At 37.3% G+C, this 20,750-nt stretch overlaps 1 protein-coding gene across 1 annotated transcript in view; it reads left to right on the top strand.

Annotated features, from left to right (window-relative positions):
- Positions 1-275: 275 nt before the first annotated feature.
- Positions 276-20,750, top strand: part of LOC311072516 (leucine-rich repeat and fibronectin type-III domain-containing protein 2) — a 114,293-nt gene continuing 93,818 nt past the window's right edge. Inside the window, exon 1 of the mRNA XM_084097568.1 lies at positions 276-1,020. The gene's annotated coding sequence lies outside the window, so the exon portion shown is untranslated. The remainder of the gene's footprint in view (positions 1,021-20,750) is intronic.

Raw genomic sequence — 20,750 nt, 5'->3', positions numbered from 1 at the left:
TTTTCCCCCCTATTGTTTTGGAGCACAGTAGCTTATAGATAACAGTAAGACTAACATATTCATACTAAAAGCCAAAAAAACAAAACAAACAAACAAACAAAAAAAACCTTCAATTTTGATTTCATGTGGACTTTAACGTATAAGGTATATATATATTTTTTAAATATGGCATGCGTTCTATGTATTGTCAGTAAGTTAAGTGTAACAAATCTGCGCAAACTCTCAAAGACTAATCATCTAGGTTAAGTAAGTGTACAGATAATCCGTATACTCTCAGTTCAAGTTGATCCGACACAATCGGACATCCTGCGTCTAAGCGCAGAAACCCAGATTGAGCATTCCCCGCAAAGACTAATAAAGAAGCTTCAGTGAACGTACATATAATGCGTAAATCCGGACGCCTTGGAATGCGCCATACGCCCGTCTGTGCATTACTGTTACACTGATAAGCTAGTTGTCCCTGCAACGCACCATGTCCGTTCTAACTCGTTTGTGCCATCTACAGATTTGCACGGCTCTGGAGAGCTCATGATCGCCGTCTTCACACGTTCGGTACATGCTTCAACTGACCTGCGCTTCTTGCGACCCATTCTTTCTCAAACTGGGCTCTTTCCTCGGGGTTTATCTGGATATCTCTTTAGTTTGCGAACGGGATTGCCGGCGCTTTACTGGATTCATTTCAAAACAATGAAGAAACAAACAGCAACTGAAACACGGGAATAAACGGGTGGCGTTCGGAGAGGAATAACAATTTAACGAGAGATCTGGGGATAATGGTCTGATCTAGAAGTGCGTGTGGCCGTTTTCAGCTCAACTTGGTGGAAACTACACATGAATGGTGTGGTAGGACTCGGATATCAGCTCAGGTCGGTGTGCACAAGAATGCACCTTCCTTCGTTTCTCTGCTTTTCTTTTACATGAAACAGGAAGAGAAGATGTGTTGAAACAGCAGAGGCTTTAAGCGCATCCGTTTAGAATTTAGTGCAATCAAAACGAATGGATACGTTCCCAATGATTAAGGTAAGTGCTGGGCTTGTCACGCTGCTTATCGAGCACCTGTCATTTGTGAAAGGATTTTAAAAACACCACTAATAAGACATCGACACGGCTTTTAGTGTTTTTATATCGGTTAACGCGTTCAATTAGTTACAGTTAGAAACTGCCTTCGACGTGCCCGCTTTAACAATAAATCACCACCAATCCTGAAGAAGGGATTCGTGCACTTTCAGAGATTTGTAGATAATTGTGATAAGGAAAGTTGAAGGTTCTAATAATATGCAACGTGTCCATTACTGGTCCCGTTTACGAATCAGCCGACAATTCAGGGATCCCAGTTTGCTTCCCAACATAATTCTCATCTGAAATTACTCACAATGCCATTACTTCTATATGATTTCGTGACGACCTAGTATAGGTTTCAATGTATGTTCTCCTGTAATTCCGTTGGCATGAATATTTGATCTGATTAATGTTGTTCTAGAGGTAAAATTTGATGGCTTATCAGTCATTTCTGTTTTTCCTTGTGTTATTTCAGAGCAATATCCAAATTCGTATCGTGTTGTGTATATAGTAAGCTTATGCAAGCTCTGCGTATACAGTGCATACATGATCGTTTATACTTACCTGTGTTCATGGGAGTGGTGGATGAGTTTCTAATGGCTACATACTTCTATTGAACAATGCTAATATAACCTTGCAAAACACATTTAATCGCATGCACAGGGTGGCTATCAAGTGGCATAATACCACCCGAGTTCACACTGGCACAGATAATTATAGTCTTTGCGAAACACCACACAAGTGCACATGGGAACAGAGAGCTGTGGATTTCAGAACCACGGACAGCACCCGAGTCTAGTTTTACTTCCATTTGCATTGCACTGATAGCTACCAAAAGATTGCAAAGATGCCTCTTGATTGAGCAGTTTTTTATGGGACCTTAATGAGACTCTGGCAGACGTCAATGATGATTGAAAGGGCACAAAGAGCATTCACCTTGAGGGCCAGCTCATGCAGTGTGTCAATGTCTGAGGAACACATTCATTAGACGAACAAGCTTCAAGCACAAAGGCAATTTGATTAGGGCTCACGTGCACTGCAGCTCTAATAAGTCCCCTCCCTTTTGTGTACCTTTTCACAGCCTTTCCAAATATAACTGAGGACAAAGGCTGCAATTGTCACGATTAGTGAAATAAAACAGCAAATCAAGCCTTTAGAGCCCTTAATCAGTGTGCTGTTTCTATAATTCTACAATTCATTAATACATTATTACAGTTGTTATTTGACCCCTAATATAAGTACAATGATGCACAACACCCCAAATTAATGCCTTACTATTCCATCACATGGAAGCCATAGGGTCAGGAAAGTGATGACAGTTCAAACCAATGGTCGACTTTTAAAGCCACTCCACCTCTCAGACAATTACTCCCAATTGGCCTATGATTAACCTTACATCCACCTTCTTAGCTTAGACTTAGCCACTTAAAAGGCTCTTTTACCATTCCAGTGGGCTGGACAGATGGTTTGCCATCTTTTCACGGGCTGCCCGAGCATAGCAGGGCTCGTGTACTTGTTGTCCCCCCTCAGCTGGTGTCAGCGTAAGAGAGTTGACACAAATTTCCCATGATGCCACCATCATTTGTATGCCAGTGTGCTCTGAACTGCCCAGCTTCATTTGTCTTCTCTATATGCAAATTATAATTTTGCAGGTGTTTTATAGAAAGGGATCCAAATGGTGTATTGAATGTTGGTTTGCATTTCAGCAGTTCAATAATATGTGAGGACATGTGTATGAGGTCACTGTGTCTGATTGAAAATTTCAATTCATCTGCTCCTTGGTGTACTGCTCATCTTAAGGAGCTGACATTAACCAAACTAAGACGGTGTAATCTCTGTCTGTCGGGCAATTATACTTGAATTCTCATAAGACAGAGATTATGCAAACTCTGAAAGGGCCCTCCAGACTAAGATTCAACTAAAGTCTACTATAAAAATGCTGCAGAGACCTCTGGGTTCTTAACTGACGTCCACTCAATCAGAGGAACGGCAGGCCAGAAGTGTTGCCAGGCTAATCTCTGTGACTGGCAGTAAAATACTTACAGTGCCTTAGTCCACAAGGGATTAGGGAAATTTCCCTAATGAACTTACAGTTAAAGCCTCTCACCCACTGGACCCAATTTACAGAGCCCTCTTTGAAGCACCCTGGACTCTGCATATAAATGCATCAGTCTGGATTGAGCATTACGCAAATGATTGAGGATATCTTTGCAGGACTCCTATTTGTTAATTGTTTGTTGTTGTTGGGTTGGCAAGCGTCTATGTGTAGGTTATCTGAAGACTTGATCTGACTTGATTATTGCTGTACTTGACTGTACAGACGCTGTTGTATGAGATCTGAACTGAGCTGGACGATGACGTCATCTTTTGCAGAACTGTTTTATATATATGAAATTAACTAATTTATTAAATTATGACATTTACAACGGAACTAAATCAACACTGAACTGACTTCAGCTGAACAACAGCCGAAATGCAGTATTTCAACGTAACGCTGATCTGAAACAATCTGTATTGTATAAAGCGCTACATAATTAAAGGTGACTTGACTTAAGCTTTTGCACATTGTCTATGATAAGTGGCAATTATTTAGAAACTCAAGAAAAGGCAACCCTAAGTTTGTCAATTTGTCTCAAGTTGATTGGAAGTAATGGTAAAATCAGGGTGTTTAAAAATTGTTGGGCAAATTTAAGAATTAAAAGATTGGCCACACCCGACAGAAAGTTTATTTTAAACAGGGAGATGAACTTACTATTTTGAAATTGTAAGAAATTCAAGAATATCAGCTCTTATGGTCATGATATCTGGCCACCCAAGAGGGAATATATATATAATATATATATATATATATATATATATATATATATATATATATATATATATATATATATATAGTATTCTGAATAGAGAAAAAAAAAAAAAAAAAAACAAACAAACAAAAAAAAACTGTTGTTTAGGGGCAATCCAAAACTGCTTTGTCAATTCTGTAAGTATCTGTCATCTTCTAGCATGTTGTTATTATAAAACGAATGTGTCAGGGGCAGTGATTCCTCCTTGGTTGGCCAGAGATCATGACCATCAGAGCTGATAATATTTCCTGTGTTCTACAGTGTACAAGGTCAGATAGTGAGGGAGATGCAATCATTTTTACAGCCATTGTGACAGAAGAAAAGGCAGTGCGTTTGGGCAAGTCTAGGTATATTTATGTGTGCATGGCTATTGTGGGGAAAAAAAGTAATGTGGAAATAGATAATACCATATTTATATGAACGTGTATGTTTTGTAAGCGTGTGCAAGAGTGTGTACTTGTTTTCTTGAAAATCAGCAGTAAACAACTTAATGGACTCATTGATTGGCGTTTGAAATGCTCCCAGACATTCCTTAATTACACAGAACAAAAACATCCGCTTACACTGCTTTCATTGCATAATAAATGCAAGCAGAACTCTAGCCTATTATTCTTATGCCCAACATAACTTATATTCAGTCATCCACAATATTCTTGCTAAACATTTTTAAGGGTGGAAATTGAAAATAGCTTTGTTTCCATCCACCTATTTTTATTATGCACTTATGGATATCGCATTAAAAAAAAATCCGCCAAGATAAATTCTATAACTCTGCATACATTTTTGTATCCGATAAACTACAATGGAAAGACATTTACCGAATAAATCCCTTGATGCTCAACAAAAAATGTAACTTTGCCTCAGTGGATGTGATTGGATAACTGAACTAACCAGAGGACCAATCACATCACAGCATCTCAAATGTTGGTTTGATCATTCTGAAATACCTGAGGCAAAGTCTGTCATCAGAATGGTTTGGTTTAATTCTCTCCCAGAAGAGTTTCACACAATTGCATTCATAAACACCAGCATCCAAACTCTAGAGAAGCGTTTATTACTTTTCTTCTGCCGCTCTGAGACGCAAGTCATTTATGATAGAGGAAAAAGAAAGAGCCACAGTTTCTTCCCCGATTGCAGCAACTTCCATTTTTATTACAGATATTTTGCGCCAATTTCCCGGGAATTGACGGTTTTTGCTCTCTTGAACACATGGGATGGAAACGCTGCTTTATTCGCAAATGTTTAATGCTATATATTTCAATTTTGCACACAAGTTAAATTCGTAACTTTGGATGGAAACACAGCTAATGAGAATTCCAATATCTTGAGGTCTGATATGAGTAAGTATGGCATATGCATACCTTTGATCTAGATCCTGATGCTATATTGGATCCAGTGTGGTGGCCCTCAGCATAAGCCATTTTTTTTTCTGTCTATTAAAAAGATTGTGATCACTTTCCTTTGGGGAAAATGAACTGATCTCGGGTCAGATGTGGTGATAAAAGTGATGATGAAGGAATGGCTTTTAAGAGCTGATTTCTGATAAAGGCAGAGAGTAACTGGAGCAATGGCACCTCAGGGACAGTGAATGGAAAGGAGCTAGGCCGCGGCCTGAAGCCACACTCTGAATTAGAGACCCCTCCAGGGACTCGGGGGAGCAGTTCTCATCTCACCGTGAAATATAAGAACATCATTACTCCCACCCAACATCAGAGATGAGGCCTGTGTGCTCACGTTCAGGAATGGCACGGACAGGTTCATAACTTCATTTCTATATTCCCACACCGTATAAATGGGCCCTCAGACACATGCTATTTGCATAAATAATGCTAAGATTGTACTATATTGCATTGTTTAGTGCAAATATTTATTAATAGTTTCTCAGTGTTAAAATTGGTGTTGGGAGAATAGTGTAGGAAACAATATGCAATGCAATGCATGCACAATATGTTTAAGTGTTTTTATTGCATTGTGATGTGGTTGCTAGGGTGTTGTGTGTGGTCTGATTAATTATAGCACACAACTCTTTGAAAAACTGCACAGCTTGAAACACTGAATGTGCACGTTTCATACATGGGTTCAGTGTTATTGTCATTGATGTAAGGTTATAGTTTTTGTTAGCATTTTGAATTAGATTTGATTTATTCTGTCTTCATTTTCATTTTAGTTAATGTTTTAGTCATTTGTGTTTTTGTCAGTTTTAGGGGCTGTTTACACGACACCGCTTTCAACTAAAAACGGGAAACTTTTAATGCGTTTTGGCCATTCATTTACACAATGACAGCGTTTTCGTGACGCAAGCTTTTAAAAACGGGGAATGAAAGTGCAAGTTTTTAAAAACAATATACTGTAAAAAGTGATCAGTTGATTTAACTTACTTTTTTTTTAAATAAAATTAAGTAAATAAACTTTACTAAAATAAAATAATAATTTTTTTTATATAATTATTATTTTTTTTTTCAATTATGCATGGTTTATTTACTAAATAATTTTAAGGCAACAGTTTTCTTCTTTTTTTTAAGCTAAGTCAACTGATGACTTCATCTCCATGTAAACTACAAAAATGTAAATTTGTGAAAAAGTTGACATCATGCACATGCGTATAATGTGTTCAGTCTATAGCTGCGTAGTGCATCTTTACAATGTCACATCGCCAACTACTGGCCTGGCAGCAGAATACAACGTTTTTAGTCGTTTTCGTGGATCCGTGTGAACAGGGATCATTTTGACATCGTTGTTATCTGTACGTGAAAACGTAAAGGAAAAACTTTTCAGTTTTAGGACATCATACATACATATATATATATACATATATATATATATATATATATATATATATATATAGGGCTTGAGGTTTTAAAAAAGTGCAGCGTGTGCTTTAAGGCAAGTCAGTATAAACATTTGGTAACACTTTATTTTGAGGTGACCATATTAATAACAGTAAATTATGCATAATTACAAGTAACTAACCTTAAACAAAACCCTAACAGTAATATAGTACTTACTCTATAGTAAGTACATGTAATTAATTAATATTACTCAGTAATTATTTGAGAAAGTACTATGTAACTACGTCACCTTAAAATAAAGTGTAACCGGACATTTTTGCAACATCACTGGCAAGACTGAAAATTCTCACACTCTGAAACAGTTTGTCTAGATAACGTTTCAATAACGCTTAAAATTATCTATATCATCTGACAACATCATCTGATTATAAAATATGCTTATTTTGCTGAAATAAACTGCTGGCCCGGGTAATATGTGTGTTCTGGAGTAAATATCAAAAAGACATGCTTTTACATACCTACTTAATTACACTCTGTATAGCTGCCGACCTCTGTGTGTGGTTATAGGAAGCCCTATTCCCGTGTTATATTCCCTGAAGGATCCTTGGATACTCATGCTCAAGTTCATAATGTCCAGAGAAACCAGTGTGCTGCAATAACACCAGGGGTTTACAGCATATAAACGATCACACAGAATGTTTGGACAGGAGGCCAGAGTTTCATATGTGGTTTTATTATCAAGCCTTGGGCAGTTGGATCCAGTTACATTTAACATCCATATTTAGATCTGTATCAGAGCAGAACTATGTGTAGTAAAGACATCAGATGTGTTGGGTAACTGCCTTTCTCCGGACTCACGTTCTGAAGGATTAAAGGAGGGGGAGCTGTAGTCCCTTAGGAAATTGTTAAAACAGTTTCGCTCTACGGACCGAAAATGGAGAGCTACGTGTAAAGTGGCGGGGCGATAACATTCAGGCTCAGCTGGGGACGTTGGCTCTGTGAGGCTGTAATTTAGAAAGGATCCAAGGCTTATCTGTCGGCATCCTGGTGTTGGAGAGGGAGAGGGAGAGAGAGAAAGGGAGAGGGAGAGAGAGAGAGAGAGAGAGAGAGAGAGAGAGAGAGAGAGAGAGAGAGAGAGAGAGAGAGAGAGAGAGAGAGAGAGAGAGAGAGAGAGAGAGAGAGAGAGAGAGAGAAATGGAGAAACTCCAGGGATGAGACACTCTGAGAGGGAATCATAGCAAACTACATACACACACATAAGCTCCATTCCAAAACCTAGTGTGCTGCATTGCTGTCATTTTACGGCAGAATCGTAACTGGAATGGAACCTAATTTAGAGACTGAATTGCAACACTCAGTATAGGCTATAACTCACAAGAAGTGCATGCGAAACTGAACTTTTGATTGTTTACAGAAGTTTTACATTAGCATATTGTTAAGCTAACAACATGTGATTATAATAAAGGGACGTTCGAACCAAGGACGATAAATATAGCGATAAAGTATTGTATAATCACTATAACTGCTATCATAATTATATAACAACAGTAAAGTCCACACCACATCAATAACATTTACACTTCACATTTACATTTAGTCATTTAGCAGACGCTTTTGTCCAAAGCGACTTACAATTTAGGACTAAATTAAGCGAGTCATCGTGAAGAGGCAAAAACAACGCAAGAAGTGCTCAAAATACGAAGTTCAGGCATTGTTCAGAGTAGCATAAGCCCGATAAGGGAGGATTAAAAGAAAAGGCAAGCGTCAATGCCTTGAACTTGATGCGAGCAGCGAGAGGTAGCCAGTGCAGAGACATGAACAGAGGAGTGACGTGGGCCCTCTTGGGCTCGTTAAAGTCAAGACGAGCTGCATGACACAGAGGAACGATATCGTTAGAATGACTTTCGCAGCGTTTTTTTTTTCCAGTAATGAATGATAAAAACATTGATAGCCAATCAGAATCCTCCTGACTTTAAAAAGCTTGAGCATTTAAAACTGCAACTGACATACACTGCAGTGCATACTTATAATAAACAGAATGTTTTGTGCGTAAAGTGGATGATAATAGTTATTGTTATAGTTCTTGGTGTGAATGGGCTTTAAGAATAAAAATACATAGCACACACATATATAGTAAAAAAAAAAAAAAATTTATTTTAAATTTTAAATTAATTTTTTTTAATACATAACCTTACATTTTAATTGACCTTACATTTTAATCACACTAAAAGTATTTTAACTAGTGGATTTATGGCCTCAGTGGCCTGACACACATTGTGTCCATGAATATGCAAAATATCAATATCCAGGGCACCAAGATAATCTATTAAACCAATTCTAAATGTCTTTGAGCTTGTATTACTAGATCTAGCATTACCAGAGTAGAGAAAACAAGTTGTTTTATTAATATTTACATACTTGGATGATATATAAAATCACAGTTTTAGTGTGCAAAAAAAACAAACATCTGAACTTCTACTTTCACTTAATTATGGTAATGTTATTAATACAAAAAAAAAAAAAAAGTGGCAGATAATCTGTTCACAACAAAGGTCAAAATAAATGGAGCGAACTGGACAACACTGCGTGCTGTCCATGAGGACAAACTATCGATAGAACCGTTTTATTATCATGAATTTGTGGTATGCAGTCTTAAGTCACCATATTGAAGTACTGCTGCGGAAAAGTGACCAGGAAAAACTGCCAACATTTATATTTTATATACTGGGATTCCAAATGCTGAGGTGGCCATTGGTTTTTCTTAGGTTGGCAGGTGTCCCGGTAAAGCCACTTAGATTTCACAAAGGTTTCATAAATATTTAAACCATAAACATGTATCTAACTTTGTCCGCATTTGGTCTGAATTGTCGCAGTGCATTCTGGGATTGCCTTGTCCACGAAGACCTCCTCCAGTCCAGAGAACAGAGAAAAAAGTATTCCCTTTTGCTTCAAAACTTCAACACCCATAATGCACTGTGCATGTTGCCGTCCAAGGCCACTCCCACCAGTCTGCTCCTATTGGATAGGCTTGATCAGAGTCAAATACTGCTTTGCTTGATTAGGAAATACTTCTTAGCAAACTTTTAGTTATTATGGTGTCGACAAGAGTATTCAAAACGTTTAGCGGGAGTGAGTTACTTTCAGTTTCCAGTGAAGGATCCAGTGCGTTGTAGTCAGTGGCTAAAGGCTGCAAATAATCTGATAAACCTCTGTGTTTGTAGTCAACATTTCAAATTGGATGACCACGAACACAGTGTTTTAGGCCAAAAGGAGGGGAAAAACGGACAGAAACTGCTTTTCCATCAGTCCTCCCCCAAGAGCAAAACGCCGTTGCGTACAGGTAAGAAAACTGTTATGCTGTTTAAAGAGTAGACAAAGTATGATACAATTTCCAATGATAAACTTAGCCTTACAAACTGTTCAAAAGTCCGCCGTATGAGGCGTTTTGCTTGACAAATAAATGTGAATTTCTCGGTCCAGGTAACACGGGTAATGAGTAGACATTGTTCATTTACATTGACTACCGTCATTTTAAGAATACAAAGCGGGTTGCAAATCTGTGAAGTTTCAGCTTTAAGAATCACGTGCACTTAGTAGGACACACTTAATTTCACATTCATGTTGTCTTCATGGCTTTAAAAGCGAAGTAACCATTCATTTGTTGACTTCATGACAAGTGGTGCTTTCAAAACATTGCCTGTTGTATCATCCGCCAGGTAAAACTCATTCTAATTGCTTATTAAAGTATTTTACTTGCGGGCATTAGGAAAGAGATCCTGCTGGTGTGGATGTGGTGAAGGGTCAATGGAGTGGCGTGAGGGTTGCGTATCGGGAGCGGTAAGATGATTCTCTGCTCAAGGACACAGACAGAAACATCTCCATTTATTTTCATGTCAAGAGCCTCTGGGTGTTGTTTGCTCTGAAAAACACAGAGATGCTCTGTTCCGCATACTGAGCCTCTGCAAAGCAAACCGTCTCTCTGGAGAACAGTGTCTGTCATCGTCCTCCAAGTTTGAGGTTAGCTCAGTTGAGTAAGTGGGCGCACTGATTAACTCTTCATACCGTATGATCAGGTGGGTGTAACTTTTGAGGAATCCGGAACACCGCTGTTAAAACAGCTGTCTGAAAGTCTCCAGAGTGGGCCCAGAGCTCCTTAAGAACAAGCTGATCTGAATGTATTTTGGTAGAACAATTTGGGTTATGTGCACCATTCAGGGTTACATTGCTGACAGGCGGAGGAGGGCAGAAATACTGGCGTGCACAGCTTCAGAAATCTCCCGACACCCTGCCTGGGAACACAACCAGTAACTCGACTCTTTCCAACAAAGCGCCAAACCCCCCTGTGGCATATAAATATTCCAAATGCATGAACGCCATGAAATGCTTTTTTCTTTTTCAAGAGTCTGCAGTATAATACTATTGAGGCTCTACAGTGATTTCATACTATTTCTATATCTCAGGACTGAAATTATCGATCTTCTCTGAAGCTGAACAGACAATCCAGAAGATCAATATGTCTAAAAAACGTTGCTGAGCTTTTCGGTTTACTGTCATAGTGACCCACATTTCAGTCACAGGGTGTGTCTTGTGGGTTGGAGAGCTGCACTGTTAATCAAAAAAGAAAAGCTGAAACGAATCCAATTACAGTCATATAAATGTATTGATCTGACAAGAGTGTAATTTGCAGTTGCTTCTAGAACTAGGCTACTTGTGAAGGACTATTAAAGACGACAAATACGCATTTAACTGGCATAATGTGGTGTTTTAGATTGAAACACTATTCATTAGGGAATAACGCATTTAGTTGATTTTATCCTTTTGAATTTGATTGGATCTGGAGGGGACGAGACATGTTAGGCTATTATGGTATTGCATAGTATTTTTCCTGTGTAATCTTGGTTTTGTCTGTAAAAGTAATTTCAGAGTTGGAGAACGTTATCACATTTAGTTGAGATTGTGAATGCATTTCCCCCCTCCTTTAGAAACACTGATGAATAAGACTGGGACTTAGTCAATTTCACTTTTCGTGTTGTTTTCATGGCTTTAAAGTTATAACTTAGCCATAAGTACAGTAGGTTGACTTAAGAAAAGTGGTGCTTTCAAAATGGTGCTTGTTTTATAATTTGCCAAGTAAAATAAGTGCACTTGCTTATTAAGTAGTACACTCTCCTCAGTACATCACACAATTAATGTGTCATCCATGTCTGTAGTACAAACAATGTGGGATGAGTTATGTTCCAATGTTTAAAATTGGCATAAAATAAAAATTTACCCTATTTTCATAATGCATGTTACTAAACTTGTTGTGAATGATTCATCCATGCATATACTGTATTTTTCTTATTGTGATCTTAAAGTCATAACGTCATAAATGCTGCTATGTCGCCGCTGTCAGCGGAAACCTTGTATCTCCATATTTCGTCTTTTTTTTTTTTTCATAAATAATTAGTCTTGGTTACCCTTTGCGTCTGTCTGTGGGTTTAATCAATGTAAAGTATTCAAAAGACCTTGTGACTAAACCTCGGAACTCCATTGGCTCCTCAAACTGTCAGTCAAACCTCATAACTCCACCCACCTCTATCGTGAATGAAGAGCCGCATGCAGTTATATCTGCTAGTTTGTAATGCAACGGTAAATAAAGAACTGGTTCTTTGAATAGGCACAGTGTTTTCTTTGCTCAATAAACACTTTATGTATATGGGCTAATGTTGTATGTATTTAGAGCGAAGAAGTGTGTCTTAGTCTAGCATTTGCCAAAGGAGAGAAAAATCAGATGCATTAGTTAATGCATTAGCTAACATGAACTGACAATGAACATTATATATTTACAGCATCCATTAACCTTCATTGATGTAATAAAAATCTTATTGTTCATTGTTTGTTCATGTTAGTTCACAGTGGATTAACTAATGTTAACAGACACAACTTTTGATTTTAATAATACATTAGTAAATGTAGAAATTAACATTACCTAAGATGAATAAATCCTGTATATGTATTGTTTATCATTAGTTCATGTGTTAACAAATAAAACTGTATTGTAAAGTGTCTATCAACTTTGACAATGCAGTGTTTAATTGTTTAAAAAAAAAAAAAATGTATTTTCCATTTCTTGAAAAGTAGCACTTTTGGGGAAACAATGTTTCTGCCTGACAGCGACGAAATGCAAAGCCACACTAGCCAATGACATTCTCATTTTCAGTAATAATAAAATCAAATCCAACATAGTATTAGCAAATGAATGACATGACTAAAGAAACAAGCTTTCTAGAACTTGAACACGCCTAATGCAGCTCTTATCAATCTTCAAAACAGTTTAAGACCGAGAACTTGTATTGAGAAAGAAGGAAGTGATTTTGTTGATTTAAACAGTCTTTATGTCAGATTTTCGTAGGTAGCTTTCTGAAAAGTGAAATACTGTGGTGCAAAACGTTGTGCTGTTCGTTTGAGATGTCCAACATTTGAAATTTTGACTTGACTTTTAGGTGAACGATGGCAGGGCGGAAGGGGTGGTAAGAATGTTTTAAAAATAGTTTGGAAACTATCAAATTACATTGAATGCCACTTGTGTTACACAATTTACACATTTTTACCCTAACATTTTCATAGTTCTATAGACAGGCTTTACAGCTACTGTGTCAGATATTCTGTAAAGACCAATTTCACTGTTTTTACTATAAAACCTTGACACGTTGAGGTCATACCCTTCTGTCTGTAGCATTTCTCGCCAGTGTCTCCTGTTGAGCATGTTTCTGCAGCTTTTCAGCAACACTCATAATGCTCATTTGTCTCCATCAGACGCCGTAGTCACAACTGTGCGCTTGTCAACTAAGCAATATCACTGCCTTGGTTCCTTGACTTCCAGTGTGAAAACAAAGATAAAGAATATATATCAGTTATAATGGCATTGTGTACAGAAAACAGTGAACATAATGTCGTTTTTTTCCCCATTTCTACAATGTTCTTAGCTAAAATTATAAATTAGCCAAAATCTAAATATTTAATTTTATGATCTGCAGTTGTTTGGACAGATGCACTCATTTACCTGTGGTATGTGTGTACATGAGCATTGAATAGACATGTTTAAATTGCATTCAGTTGCTGTCTTAAATTTTGTACGTGTAATAATCAATCATTGGCTGCACAAGTCATATTAACTCGAATGAGAGCCTCATTATGAACTTATTTAAAAATCTTGTCTAGCTGAACAATTTTTTCCACATATGGCAGTTTTTGAATTATGTAATTTTGGGGGCCCTGCACCAGCAATTGACATGAATGAGAATCCTAACAGATAGAGTAGATGGAATTATCTTGAGAAATAAAATGTTACAGACCCACCCCTGACAGATAGTACTCTTCAAGTGTAATTGCTATCCAAAAGAAGCTTTAGCATCATGGTTAAACAGTACACTTTAAGCAGACAGCACTGATTAATAAATGAGTGTTACTGATTTGAATAAAAGCTTAACGAGGATTACTTGTCAAAGTGTGATTTGTAGTATCTTATTCATTAAAGCTGTATGCAACAGGCAAGCAAGTGCATTTCCGTCAAGCACTAAAGCACACATGTGTTAGTCTCCTTGTCATGCTTGGTTTTTTTTCAGAAGCTGTGTATACATGTCCATGCTGATCATTACAAGGTCTGTTAAAAAAGCAATGATTTAGAGCAAATAACAATGACAAAGTGCTGCTGGTGTCTGTAAACATAAACTCACACACACACAATCCACGTAGCTCAACACCCTCTCACAGCAATTATTGACACTGTCAGTCACACACACGGCAGGCCTGTTACAACAAAGGCTTGAGCAGTCTCTCACATAAACGGGCACGTATGGCAGAGAAATCAACTCCTCTGTATTCTACTGCCATCTAGCATGTGTCTCATCTGAAAGTTGCAATTTTTCGCCTGCTTTGCTCCGCAGCTGGCCATCTGAATGTAGCACATGCCCTGTTGAGATGTCAGTCATGCGACAGTGATGGCAAACAAGCTCCAAGATTTGAGTGCCACTCCAGTGATCGCTGATGTCTGACAGTCCATCACTGCTTCCACACCAGACCCCGTGCCACTGATCGATACAGTTGGACAAAGCTGTTACACGGATTCCCCTAAAAAAAAAAAAACCCAGAAGAATGCCCAAGTGAGAGATTTTCAATTTTGTTATAGTATGATGGTTTGATCTTGAGTTTTGAGGTTTGTTGAGTTGCCAAAACTTCTCCAGACACATAAATTCCAGTTTGTGTCAGCCTGTTGTTGCTGTCTGCGAAACACTAAAGAACTCAAGCTGGCTACACCCAAATTTACAGCTTTTTCCTCGCAGGCTTGTATGGGAATGTTTATAAGGATTACTTGTCCCAGTAGTGTTGCTCGTTGTCTGTCTCTGTCACCTACAGCAGAGGTGTCGACTACTGCGTGAAATGAAGTCGTGCCGTTGTTCTCATCGTCTCTGACATTCAAAGGGATTTTAATTCAAGCTAATGCATCTTTTAACATCTCTCACAACTGGCATTATCAATTATGAAATAATCGTGTTATCAATTTCAAAGGGCTGAAAATACAGAGTGACGATTTTCACGCTCCCCTTTGAGCGAGATGCGTTCTCTCCTCGTGTGATGTCAAGTGATTTATTTCTCATTAGCGTCTCTTTCAAAAGCATGCTCTGTATTCAGAAGTGTGGATCTTCTGGCGCGGTGCCACACCCCTACGGCAAAACCAATTAGCTGCAAAAACAGCTCTCTATGACTTCCTGCTACAAAGATAACTAATAATCATCTACAATGAAAACATCCAACTTTCTCATCACGTGCCTTTCTCAGGTTAGCACACCATGGCGATAACCAATTGTTGTTAATTGCTATGCAAATTAGTAGTGATGAGATTTAAAATTAAATGTTTTTGTTCAAGTAAAAGAGTTTGGTAGCACTTAGCACGGCAAATAGAGCTAACCGCTGTACATCATAAAATACAATCTTAACAAATGGCGTAAAAAGGTTTGCAATTTGTACAGGAGATTATCTACAAATTCTATAATAAAAACTATAAATGGTTTAACATCACAGATGTAATTTTACAGTAGAATATTTTCAAATAAATGGTTATTGCAAATTAAAACGATGGATAAATGTATAATTAATGGTAAAATTCCGTGTGACGCATCACATATGATTGTTTTATATGAATAATTTAGTTTCTTCTCATTTTTACCATCAGTATTAAGGTGTTTAATGTTGCATTTTCTGTTATTAAGTTAATGTTTATTGGATTATTTTAGTGTCATGTGTTACCATGATGCTTTGTTTATGAATGTGTTGGGTAAAAAATAGCAAGGAGACATTTTAATTATTTATTAATAAAGTAGTGTTTTCTGTGTCAGTTGACGATGCTGACTCGCCATCTCCACAGTACAGTGAACGCGCCTTTAGAAAGAAAATACATAATCAGAGAGTATTTGTTTTTCATTCGAACTGGTTCGAAATAAAAATAGACATTTTAAGCTTTCTATAGATATATTTCTCATGTCTGTGAGGCGAGTAGCATACGCTGAGTTTCAATTAATTTTTGTGAAAGCACATTCAGTTGGTTTTGTTTATTTTACAAAGGCACAACATTTTGTTGTTATCGTGAGTGTACACAAATTAAAGTACAGTTTTACAGTTTCAAATGATGTATTATTCTTTTCTGTATGACCAAAAATGACAGATTAGTTTAAGTTGTTACCGCTGTTGTCAGGAAAAAATGCAAGTGAGCCTCCATGTCCTGCAGTAAACATTGTAATACTTCAGCTTCCACACTTGGACATACGCCTAAAAATAGCGCACATTTATCTATAGACGAACCGCCGTATCTGTCCCTCACAGACTGCATGACTTCGACACAAGTTTTGTGTTTTTCTGTGACTAACCAACTAATACAATTTTGGTCGACTATTAGGGGGCACCCCTATTTTGGGATATTGCATAAAAAAACGCCGGATGTAAGCGCAAAGATGCGCATGAATTCTAAAGATTGCATATGTGATCAACAGAGGTGGATATATTTTTTATCTGATAAGAAGACATGCGCATAAATTACCATGGAAACACATTTGCTGAATGAATCACAAAAAAATCACATGACTTTGCCTCAACAGTGGATGTGATTGGATAACTGGACTAACCAGCGGACCAATCGCATCACAGCATCTCAAATGTTGGTTTGATCATTCTGAAATGGATGGAAACACTGTTTTATTCACAAATGTTTAATTGTGCACCCAAGTTAAATTCACTACTTTGGATGGAAACACAGCTATTGTCACTGTCTTTGCCGAGTTCTCGTTCATTGTTTCCCATAGTTAATTATTTTCCAGATTTCATTTCTAATTCTGACACTGCAGGTTTTGAGATCAATATTTTAAACAGTATAAACACAATTACCATGAAATGAATGTAAATAAATCCAGCCCGTGTGACTATTCCCACTCATTAAAAAAAAAAAAAAACATAATCACTCCTTGTATTGTTAAAAGACAGTTTAAACCACAAGTATTTTTTTTTTTTTTTGCCTAATATTCAGTGATTACTGTGTATTCAGACATTTTGCTTTTTGAATACTAGCCTATATATTTGGGAAGTATTTGCGTATTTGGATGCAATAAATATTTCCCTGTTCCCTGATATTTCCTGTTCTTTCTCCTACTACACCGAATAAAAAAGAAATGTAGCTCAAACATATTGTCTATATTTTTTTCTTTTTCTAACAGCTAAACCATGTGGCAGTGGTGATGTTTAGGCTGTGCCAGTTGAAAGCAGTTTGAAAGCGAAAGAAATCCAGCTAATGATGCAGTAAGCCCTTTCTGCTCTGGAATATGTGCAGTTGTAAGCGATTCCTCGCGGCCACATATTGTATGTGATGTATATAAGGTGTGTGGGTGCAGTCTGCTTCTCAGGGGCACAGCGGAGGGTTATGGGGAGGGAGCAGAGAGGTTGCCAGAAGACTTCAGGAACATATGGTGCCTGCACCACAGCTCCTTGACACCTTTCAAGCTGCAGCTGTTTCGAGAGGTTCAGAGATTTTTATTTATTTACTGTTTAAGCAAGTATAACGAAACCCACTGTGGAACAAGGCAATACAGTGCCAATAGCAACAGCATAAAAAAAAAACAACAACATTGTTATTGTGTGAACAATCTGCTTTAGGTAGTTTCTTGGTCATATTGCATGACATTTATACATATTTACTAGGGTGGTAAATCTCACTCTTACAAATGCTAACTGAATTGCATAACATTCTGATTTATTAATTAAATTAATCTGTCAATATTTGCTGCACTCAAGTGAAGATAATACTAATAATAATAATAATAATAAGCATTATTGTGGCAGATGAGTAAAGTTTTGAAAAGACAAAAAAAGTGCCTATAGAAGTCAATATATGTGACCCTGGATCACAAAACCAGTCACAAGTCGCACGGGTATATTTGTGGCAGTAGCCAACAATACATATATGGGACAAAATTATCGATTTTTCTTTTATGGCAAAAATCACTAGGATATTAAGTAAAGATCATGTTCCATGAAGATGTTTTGTACATTTCCTACCGTAAATATATAAAACATTTATTTTTGTGAGTGGATGCAGCACAAATGCAAACATAAATGGACAACTTTAAAGGAGATTTTCTCAATGTTTCGATTTTTTTGCACCCTCAGATTCCAGATTTTCAATAGTTGTATCTCAGCCAAATAATGTCCTCTCCTAACAACCATACATCAATGGAAAGCTTATATATTCAGCTTTCAGATGATGTTTAAATCTCAATTTCAAAAAAATGACCCATGTGACTGGTTTTGTGGTCCAGGGTCAACGTTGCTAACTGGTTTTGTTTCCATATATCTGAGCTTCAGTCCACAGCAGTTCATTTTACAATCAATTTGTCAGTCAGTCTGAGTGCAGACTTAATACAGGACACCTTAATGTATTCTGTCTGTGCTGTTTTAGAGTGTATTGTTGTTGTTATTATTATTTATTTATTTCGCCAGGACTTACCTGTGGAGTTGTTCTCATGACCATTTGATGCTCTTAACATCAAGTCTTGCTTCTCTCTTGATAAGGCCATTGAGCTTTGGCTAGAGGTAGAGACATTTTAAATGCACTGGATGAAAAAAACAGCTTCATTTCGCAGTCAGTTTGATCAGACTGACTCCTCATCTTTGGTGCACATCTGTATAATTACACTACTAACACGACTCTATAAATACAGCTCATCTCTAATCTCATGTAGATGCGCACAGAGCTAATGCAGAATGGATGGATATCAGATGTGGTCCTTCCCCAGCAATTTTTGTAAGCTTTCAATCATGTTGTATTGCCAAATGAAGTTTAACTGACAGTATGAAGGTTTACAATTATGTTCAAGTTGGAATTTGAGATGACCTGTTGCCGCGGATTATATATATATAGTTTGGCATTGACAAACATTATTACATTATATATTGCCATAATTGACTCACCCTAGTGTCATTCCAAAGCAATATTACAATGATTGTGGAATCATCTATAATATATTGTGGCCACGGTACACATTTTCTTTTTTTCTTTTTTCTGCTTATCCATGCGCAGGTCTTTGTACATTTCCTTATTTGTTCTCTTTTTAATTGTTCTTAAAAAATTAAAAATCTGCTTCATGCTGAGAATATATATTAAATAATTAATGTTTCCCACATTTCATTTTATTAATGCTGTACACTTGTATTTAGCTTTTTAATTATCTGCAAGTGGGCATTACAGTCATACACACAAAGCATTAGAAACCATTACATTAAAAACAATAATGGAAAAAATAATAAGAGAAAATACAGCATCATTTAGACATGTTTGTTTAGTATGGCATTGAGATTTAACAGATTTTTTAAGCAAGTTTTTTTCCTGATCTTCATAGCCGAGTGTGAGTTTTCGATCTGTGTTGAGGAGGAGGGCGGTTTGGAAAGAGACACAAGGGATTACTCTTGGCTGTTGGTTTAGTTTGTTTTCATTGGACTTGTCTGTCATCACATCACCTGTGTTTAGTTAATCATCATCATCATCATCATCATCATCATCATCATCATCATCATCATCTGTATCACCTGTGTTCTGTTAATCAGTGTTCATATGTGTTTGTGTTTAGTTCCATTCTGTTCAGTCAGTCTTGGTCCGATCTCCGTCTTATTAAGTGTGTAAACCCTCTGCCTGTCTGTACCTGTATGTGTTATATTGTTAGTAAAAGTTTGCATTGGCGCTTTTGATTCTCCCTCGTCTTCTTCTGCCTGCAGCTGTGACACCGTGACAGCTGTGGAAATCTATATAAGTTCATGCAACCGAATAGTTCTAATTATTCATGTGACGTGTTAATTATTCATAAGCACAATTGCATTGTGCAGAACTTGGCCCCTTTATCACTTGATATCTTATGCTAATGTAAATTTGCCTGCTTGGATTTATATATGTCTGTGTGATCTCACTTTACAGAGCTTTAGACAAATCACACACTAGAAGGAAAAATACAATGAAATGTTCAATCAACAATGAAGGATGAGTTAATTGACTGCAAATACTTTCTTGAAAGCGACATAAATATTAGTGACAAGTTTTTAAACAAATTAGCTAAGCTCATATGGGCATGTGTGATGTTAGATGTCTACACAGATTATGATTGATTGTTATAAACAGTTATTTTTGCAAGTTTGGTGTGACCCATGATTCTTTGTGGAATTAGAGCTTTGTCAATGCGCCGCAGGAAATTGCAGAGACCCAGCTGTATTTTGACATGTATCTCTTTCATTGGCTGGGCTCACAGAGAACTGACCCACTGCTGCCTTCAGCATTGATATCACAGCTATAAATAATAAAGCAGCCGGTGGCCCTGGGAATACATGTATCTGAAACAATGAGCGTGCAGAGAATGCACTTTGCAGGATCAGATCAGTATATATTAATGAGACTGAAGCTCCAAACCTGTGATCATTTTTTAAAAGCTTGACTTCATATGGCCCATTGCTTCAGGAGGAATGGTTTTGATGGCAGTGGTAA

The sequence above is a fragment of the Abramis brama genome, assembly GCF_963993115.1.
Source record: "Abramis brama genome assembly, chromosome: 21".
NCBI lineage: Eukaryota > Metazoa > Chordata > Actinopteri > Cypriniformes > Leuciscidae > Abramis > Abramis brama.
Note: the sequence above shows the minus strand (reverse complement) of the source record. Positions and strands in the feature narration are given on the sequence as shown.